An 8,257-nucleotide genomic window follows, 5' to 3' on the forward strand; every position below is an offset into this window, starting at 1 on the left:
CCATTCATAATACTGTAATAACGGCATGTTGGCGGGAGTCCGTCAGCTTTGTGCCCTTTCCCTGAGCAGGGGAACTGGTGGGGCAGCTGTGGTGCGGTAGCATGGTAACCACGGAAGCGGCGCCTCCCAAAAACTCAACATAAACGGAAGGCAGCAGGCTGGTGGCAGTGACACGTCCTGGCCCATAGCAACAGAGGCGCAGGGCTGCAAGGTGAGATCCGGCCACCCAGTGGAAGAGTGAGAGTGGCATCGGAGCAGCGAGACAGCAACCGGGAGACACGGAGTAAACCCCGCGACCTGAAAAAAACCTCAGCAATGAAATCGGCTGTCTGGGGCATGGTGTGGTGGAGCTCCGGAAGGGCAGGGCCTGCAAACTGAGAGCCGCCGGGGTGCATAGACCAGCTCGACTGGACCACAGTGAAGAAATCAGACAGGAACCGGAACAGAGTGCAAACAGGGGGAGGTGAGCTCCATACACGCAGAGACGCTCTGGATCCTTCCACTCTGGCCTGGTTGGAGCGCTGCCTACTGCTGAGTGTCCCCACAGCCACCTGCATACACCATACGCCTGCAAGAAATAATGAGGAGCAAATTGGGCTATTGGGGGCAGTCTAACACAGAATCCAGACATTGGGGCTAGGCCTATCAATTTAGAGGCCTTTTGAATCGAAACGCCCTTACAGTGTGAGTGCCACGACCTACAGAGTGACTCGGCAACAATATGGGCGACCAGTGCAGCGGTGGGGCAGAACTTTGGCCCAGCAGGGCCTGCAGAAAAAAGGGCATACGGGGCAGGAGAGCTAAACCAACCGAGGCACAACGGAAGAACCAAGTTGAAGATCTGTGCGGAGGGTGAAAATGAAGAGGTTAGCTGCTCGCAAGCGGAGATGCTCCAGATCCTTCCCCTTCCTCTGCATAATTTGAGTATTGTCAGTCATCAAGTACCTAGGCTGCTACCCATATCAAAGATATGGCCTGCAAGGAATCACAAAAGGCAAACTGGACTTCTGATGAGAATCCGAAGCAGGCCCTAAACACTGGAATAAGGCCCAACACTAAAGAGGCCATAAGAAGCGGGACCCCCATGAAGTGAGTTGTCGAGGTCCATGATCCAGGGCGGGGTACTTCTGAGTAACAAAGTGGATACCGTGAAGTAGCTCATAGAGGTGGCTGCGGAGGCAAGGAGAGAGGGTGACCAGATCGAAGGCCAAAAGGGGCCCTGCCGCCACTATACGGAGCTATCTGGGACTCATCATTGCGCCATTGAAGGGTGCAAGAAAAGAAGGTGGTGCAGCGGACAGCCTGGAAACCGGAGCAGAAGGGAGCACCTCGAACTTGTAGCACCAGTGTTGTGATTGACGAGAAGGGAATGCCGGAGCAAACATGTGCCATAAAGGAGAGATGCAGGCAACAGTGAAGACTCAACCCCCCCACAGACATGCGAGTAAGGCACTGGCTGCTTTGTAGAATCCAGAACATACGGCTGCATCGTGTAAACTAGAGAACCTGACCACCAGAATGCTCAACCTGGAAAAGCGATCGGAAGATGCAGAAGGGCACAACAGACGCAACAATATAAGAGTTGTGGGAAACCCTGAGGGCACAGAAGGTACGGACATGGTAACACTCCTAGAGGGGTGGCTACAAAACACAGTGGCTCCTGGGACTCTTGTAAACTTTTTAGCTTTAGAACGAGCAGACAGGGTGCCCTCATGCCCGCTGGTGCCAGGTAGGCGTCCCACCCTGTGGTGGCACGTCTCTTGCATTACAAGGACCAAGATATCCTCATACAGAATGCCCAAAACATCGGACCCTATGGGATCGCAAACAGTAAAGTATCCATTTTCCCAGATTATACGGCAAAAGTGCAGGCACAGCAGGCTTCATTCCTGCAAGTTAAGAAAGAATTACGATTGGAAGGCATCACATATTCTCTACTATTCCCAGTGAAACTATGTGCAATTCTAGATAGGGCAATTGTGGTCCTGGCTGGAGACATACCGGGTAGGGACTCCAGCGCACAGACTGAGTCAGGATACCCCATCTACAGCCAAACAGTACAGGAAGAGACTTAGAGGCTTGTCTAGAAAATTCCAGCTGCGGAAACCCTCAGCTTCACAGACAGCGCAGGGCAGAAGGGCGGCGCTTCAAGCAGTGGCAGAAATGATAAGAAAAACAGACTGGGAAGGAAAACTGGGAAAATGTCAGAACGCAGTGCAGCAGAATCAGACTTGGGGGACTCGGTCATAAGTGAGCTGGAACTCCTGGAAGTAACCCCACAGACAGCGGATACCATAATCTAACAATAGTCTGGAGGGTGAGGGATTCGGAATCTCAGAAGATATGAACGTAAGGGGCAGTCTGCCTGATAGGACTCAAAAAACTAAATTTATAGGTATGCAGGGAACCCGATTGTAGACAAGAGGAAATGGCCCCTGGTTGGGTAGGGCATGGGCGCAGGGGTAGGGGCACTCACCACAGGAGGGCCTGTGGTCCCTGTCATTGTTCTCCGGAGCCAACAGCAAATGAGCACTCCTCGGTTACTTCCTTGCACCCCCCCCCCCCCGACTTGATAGCCCACTCTGGGTGGATAGAGAGGACAATCTTACAATAATGTTTTTAAGTTTTAAGAGGTTTGGGCAGCCAGCAGTTGCGAAGTTTGGGCCAGGAGTTACTTGTTTGGGATGTTTGGTGGACTCCAAGTAGTTGTCTCAATCATGGGCTGAAATAGTGGAGGGAGATTGCGGAGGGGGGAGAGTGGGAGCTATGTAAGTCAGGGTAATGATTATTATGGCATCACAGTATCACAAAATAAAAATGTTGACTTGGAATGTGAGAGGGTTGGGTTGGATAGTCAAAAGACACAAAATCCACAGTTATCTTGTACGTAGAGGAATACATATTGCCATTTTACAAGAGACACACCTCACACTGGAGGAAAGCACAAGACTGAGACGTAAATGGTGTGGCCAAATATATGCCACCACATACTCAGAATTCTCAAAGGGGACTCTGGTGTGGATCAGAGCGGGTACCCCATTTGAAGTAGACAGATCTATAATAGGCAGAGAGGGCAGGTATGTTTTGCTCCAGGGTAGCATGTTGGGCAGAGTGATCATGTTCAGGAGCATTTATGCCCCAAATCAGGACCAAATCCAATTCTTACAAAAATTGTCTACACAACTCGCCACGCTTGACACATCCCACACCCTGCTAGGGGGAGACTTTAACTGTGTGGCGGACATTGAACTGGATAGGTCGACTCCACCTCTCAATGGCACTCCTGTATCTAAAGTTAACAAGGAATTTCAGACCTGGTTGGAGTGGTGGAACATGGTGGACATCAGGAGGACACAACACGGGAACACAAAGGATTAATCTTACTATTCACACATGTATAGATTGCATACCAGATTAGACATGTTCACATGTTCAGGCCAGCTGGGATCTGCCATTACACATACGGAATACCTTGGATGCACTTTATCTGACCATAATCCATTATTACTCCACATCCGCTCCATCCCAGAACCCACTCTGACTCCCACATGGCGGCTAGACCCCACCCTCTTGGAGGATGTTTTCTTCCACAATTCGTTACATACACCGGTGGTGGAGGATTTTCAGTTTAACCAGGGCTCTGCTAGTTCCAGGGCCATGGAATGGAAAGCCTTTAAGTAGTAGTAAGAGGACATTGCATGAGCCAAAAAGTGGGAATGCGGAGGCAAACTATTGAAGAACTTACAGGCCTAGAAGCTCAACTACAGGATAGAGGGGCCCATCTGACGTCAGAAGCTGACGCGCTGAATAGATTATGGGAAAAGAAAAAGGAATATGATTATACACTTGAGAGATTGCGATGACTGGACATACGTGAATATCAGGGGCGGAAGGGGGAAGGGCAGGTCGAATGCTCGCATGACTGGTGAGCCCTGCAAACAGGGGATCCCCCATTTCTTGAATTAAATTGGGAGAGGAACAGATAATATACAACACTAAAGAAATAAATGAAGCATTTAGAGCTTATTATGTAACGCTATACAGTGAACCAAGGCCACAAAGACGGGAGACACTAGGTGAATATTTAGCATCCCTCCCCCTGGAACCCTTGGAGCCTGACTGGCGGGAGAACTTGGGTGGGGGGCTGTGACTGCAATGGAAATCAGTTCTGCGCTTAAAGAGATGGCTAAAGGGGAGACACCGGACCCAGACGGTATACCAGTGGAATTGTATTCGGCATATGCAAAGACACTAGCACCAAAGTTGGAGGCGATCTATGCGGAAGCCTGGGAGTGCAGGGAACTACCCTCTTTGACCAGAGATGCGCTGGTTATACCACTCCCGAAGGCCAAGACGGCGAACCCACATACGTGAAACTATCGGCCTCTATCAATGCTAAATGTTGATTTTAAAATCTTGAGTAAAATCCTGGCAGCTCGGCTACTACCCTTTATGAGCGGCCTGATTCATAAAAATCAAAAAGAGTTTGTACCGACCAGGTCCACATCCCTGAATCTGCGGAGGCTCTTTCATATCAAGCACCACCCTGAACGGAAGCAATATCCGGAGGCCCTTATCCTGTCGATAGATTTGGGAAAGGAGTTTGATTCGGTGAGGTGGGACATTTTAGACGCCACAATAGAATGGATGGGGCTGAGTTAAAAGTGGATCAAATGGGTGAAAATATTGTATACATACCTAACTGCACGGGTCAAAACCAAAGGGGTGGTGTCAGAAGCGTATAACATGTATAGAGGCACCAAACAGGGCTGCCCACTATCCTCATTACCATTTGCGATTGCAATCGAGCCACTCCCAATCACTTTTATATAACAGAGCCATACCCTGGGCATACACCTAGAAAGTAGTTCACATGAAATTTCTCTTTATGCTGATGACCTGTTATATCTAAAAGACGGAGGCCGGGGAGCAGAACAGGCACTAGGTATGCTGGATACCTATGCGACCCATGCTGGACTTAAACTTAACATGGCCAAGACATACGCCTTCCCATTAAAGAATGAGGGCGCTCTCCCAGGGGACCACCCTTTGGGTCTAACATGGTCCCCTCGCTCCTACAGGTATGTTGGTATATAAATATTCCCTCAACTAGCAGACCTAAAGGAGGGCAACTTGAACCTGGTCTTAAGGTCATTAATAACATGTGTTCAGTTTTGGCGTTCACTTAAGCTACCCCTGATGGCACGTTTATCTCTCTCAAAAATGATCATACATCCCAGATTATGATACCTTTTTGTAAACCTTTGTGGTTTACAGATCTAAATCAGACCCTCCGGGAAGTGATATGGGACGCAGGGCAAAATAAATTATCCCTGGAGATATTACAGCGGGCACCCAATGAGGAGGAACTAGGTGCCCCCGACTTTGAACTGTACTACCTGGCGGCCCAACTCCAATGGCTAGCCCAGTGGGTAGACGGTAGAAAAGTGGAACTACTAGAAGAGGAGGGATGGCGAAACAGCCAAAGCTGGCTGTAGGCCAAGTTGTTGCACCCAGCAGGAAATATACCCAAATTGAATGTGCTCTTACAAGCGGCATTATACTGTTGGAAGAGATGCCGCCTATGCACGAACGTAGATCATGCCTATATGCCTGAGATACCGCTAGTTGATTTCCGATACAGGGACCCTATCACTTTATACACGAGACCCAAACTCACAGAATGGACAGCGGCAGGGATCACTACCGTGGGGGATTGCTTCCACATGGGGGCGTTAATCCCCATAGATGACCTTATGTTGCAAACTGATCTCCCACATGGGCAATTTCTGACTTATTATTCTCTTAATAGGACGTTTGGGGACTTATGGCGCAGTAACTCACAGGAACCACAAATGCACGGAGTGTTCCAGACACTAATAACTTTGGGGTCAGCCAGCCATTTGATGAAATTGCTGTATAGGGCACTACTAGATTCAGTTAAGAATTCACTAGACCACACCCGTAGAAAATGGGATAAGATTATAGGGAAAGACTTAATGGCCAAAGAATGAAACCAGGTATTGCGAAGCCCTAGACGGGTATCCAGAAATTCCAACTTCATGGCGATCCAGTTCAATTATGTGCACATGGTATATCTGATGCCCCATAGACTGAATATCATAAGAGGTGACACGACACAGTGTTGCCCAAGATTCAGATTGGTAGATGTGGGGTTTGCTCACATGACTTGGGAATCTGTAAACCTCAGAGAATTCTGGGAGAAGGTGCTACGCATGATAAAGGAAACTTTAGCACGCACTCTCCCGAACACAGTTGAGGTCGGCTTACTCGGCTTGTTCCTCAGATCGAATACCAGAAAAATAGGCAACAGATTTATTGACCTGGCATTGATTCTAGTGAGGAGACAGATAGCCAAGCACTGGAAAGCACACATGAATCCCCGGATAGAAACATGGGAGAATAGTGCTGACACTTGGGCTAAAGCAGAACAGAGAGCATTACAGAAGGTGGATGCAAGGGTACCTGTAGATGCCCTCTAGCAGATTATGGACAGAGGTGCTGAGGGAGTGGGAAGCAAGACACAAACCTGATGAAGAAGAAGGGGAGGAGAAGGTAGAGGATCATCGGGAAGATAGATCTTTGTCGGCAGAGTCAATCGGAGAACCGGAATGAATAAGAAGTAACGAGGGAGCCAAAACTGGGTCGAGACCCTCTTCACCAGAATGATCTCCCCCTCTCCAGGAACACCAATGAGATCTCCATTGGACACAGAATTCTACGCTAGACAAACCCCATATCCCCTGAGAAACATACATAGGACAGCCCCCCTGCAGGGGAAGATACTAGGAGATGCACCACCAAAATGGTTATTAAAGTTTGTTAGATATGGTTAGTTCAATTGGAAATAAAAGTATATCTTTACAGATGGGCATGAGTAACTCCCTTGAGCACACAAAAATTAAGGTTCAGACTCTAGGTGTAAGAGAAACATTGCCTTCTAGATACGTCATCGTCCGTGGAAAGGCAGCTAGAATTCAACTGTATGTAAATGGACCAACATACATGTCATTAAATGTATTGTATACACCATACGACTGTTTGTACATGTACAACTTTGTGTTTATATCAAAAAATGCCAATAAAGGTATATTTAAAAAAAAAAAAAAGAATATTAAATACCATCAGAATATTACAGTTCAAAATAATTAACAAACTGTGAAATCTACTTTACTTGTCAGTAAAATCAGTAAAGGGCCCTTATGCAAATAGTGCCTCCATCATTAATGAGTAAAAAAACATACTTCATAGTCCATTTTACCAGAAAACATTATTGAGTATATTACAGCCTTTGTACTTAAACCAGCATATGTCCTGGGCGCCACCACCCATGCAAAACGTTCCCTTGTAGGTTAATTTAATGTAGACTGAATTTCGTTTTTGATCTGTAATCAAATATTTTATCATTTTACAGTTAAGCTGAGACTCTGCTAGATCAAGTCCTTTTGTTTTCGCGGTCCTTGAGGATCGAATGCCCCTAACATTAAAACTTTTTAATAGTAAAAAACATGCTCTAAAAAAAAAAAAGAAAAAGGGGCATTAACAGATTAAATGAATGAAGTCCTCCCTCTCAGAGTCATACAGTTTACAAGATAGGACCACTGTATTTTCAGGATGGGTGTGTTCTGCCAAGGATGGTAATGTGCCAAATCCAATTGCCATCAGTTTTTTTCTTTATATTGGCCTAAAATGAAACTGGTAAATATGAGGCTGGGTTCAGTCCGTCATAAGATTCAAGGACCATCCAGGCGTGCACACAGCTGGTTAATCTGTTTTTATTGTCAATCTAAGAGTGCATTGTAGCAGCTTTATGTATTGCTACCGAAAGACTGCGAAGGACCGGGTCATGTTCAAGAGCTCTGTTGTCTTTGTTTATTTAATCGACGAAGACAAGTATTCGCGTTGAGTAGCTTGAGGATCCATTTCCGTTGCCAACCATACCGGTCTACCCGGTCGGATGCTGCTTCAAAGTCTATGCAGCAAAGGAGCAGATGTCTCCAGAGGCGCCTGCACTTGTCTGCTATTAGGGTGACGACTAGGATATTTGTAGTTGTTTCATACTTTTTTCGAAACCCTGTCTGGTTGACTGGCACCAGATTGTTTGCGTTTGACCATTCTATAAACTCCTCACGGATTAGCGATGCATAGTACTTTGCCTCAGAGTCTATTAGGGCTATGAGCCTGTAGTTAGCAGGGTTGGATCGGTCTCCTCCCTAAAGAGCAGATTTATTACTGA

Source organism: Triturus cristatus, chromosome 4_1, assembly GCF_964204655.1.
Source record: "Triturus cristatus chromosome 4_1, aTriCri1.1, whole genome shotgun sequence".
Classification (NCBI taxonomy): domain Eukaryota; kingdom Metazoa; phylum Chordata; class Amphibia; order Caudata; family Salamandridae; genus Triturus; species Triturus cristatus.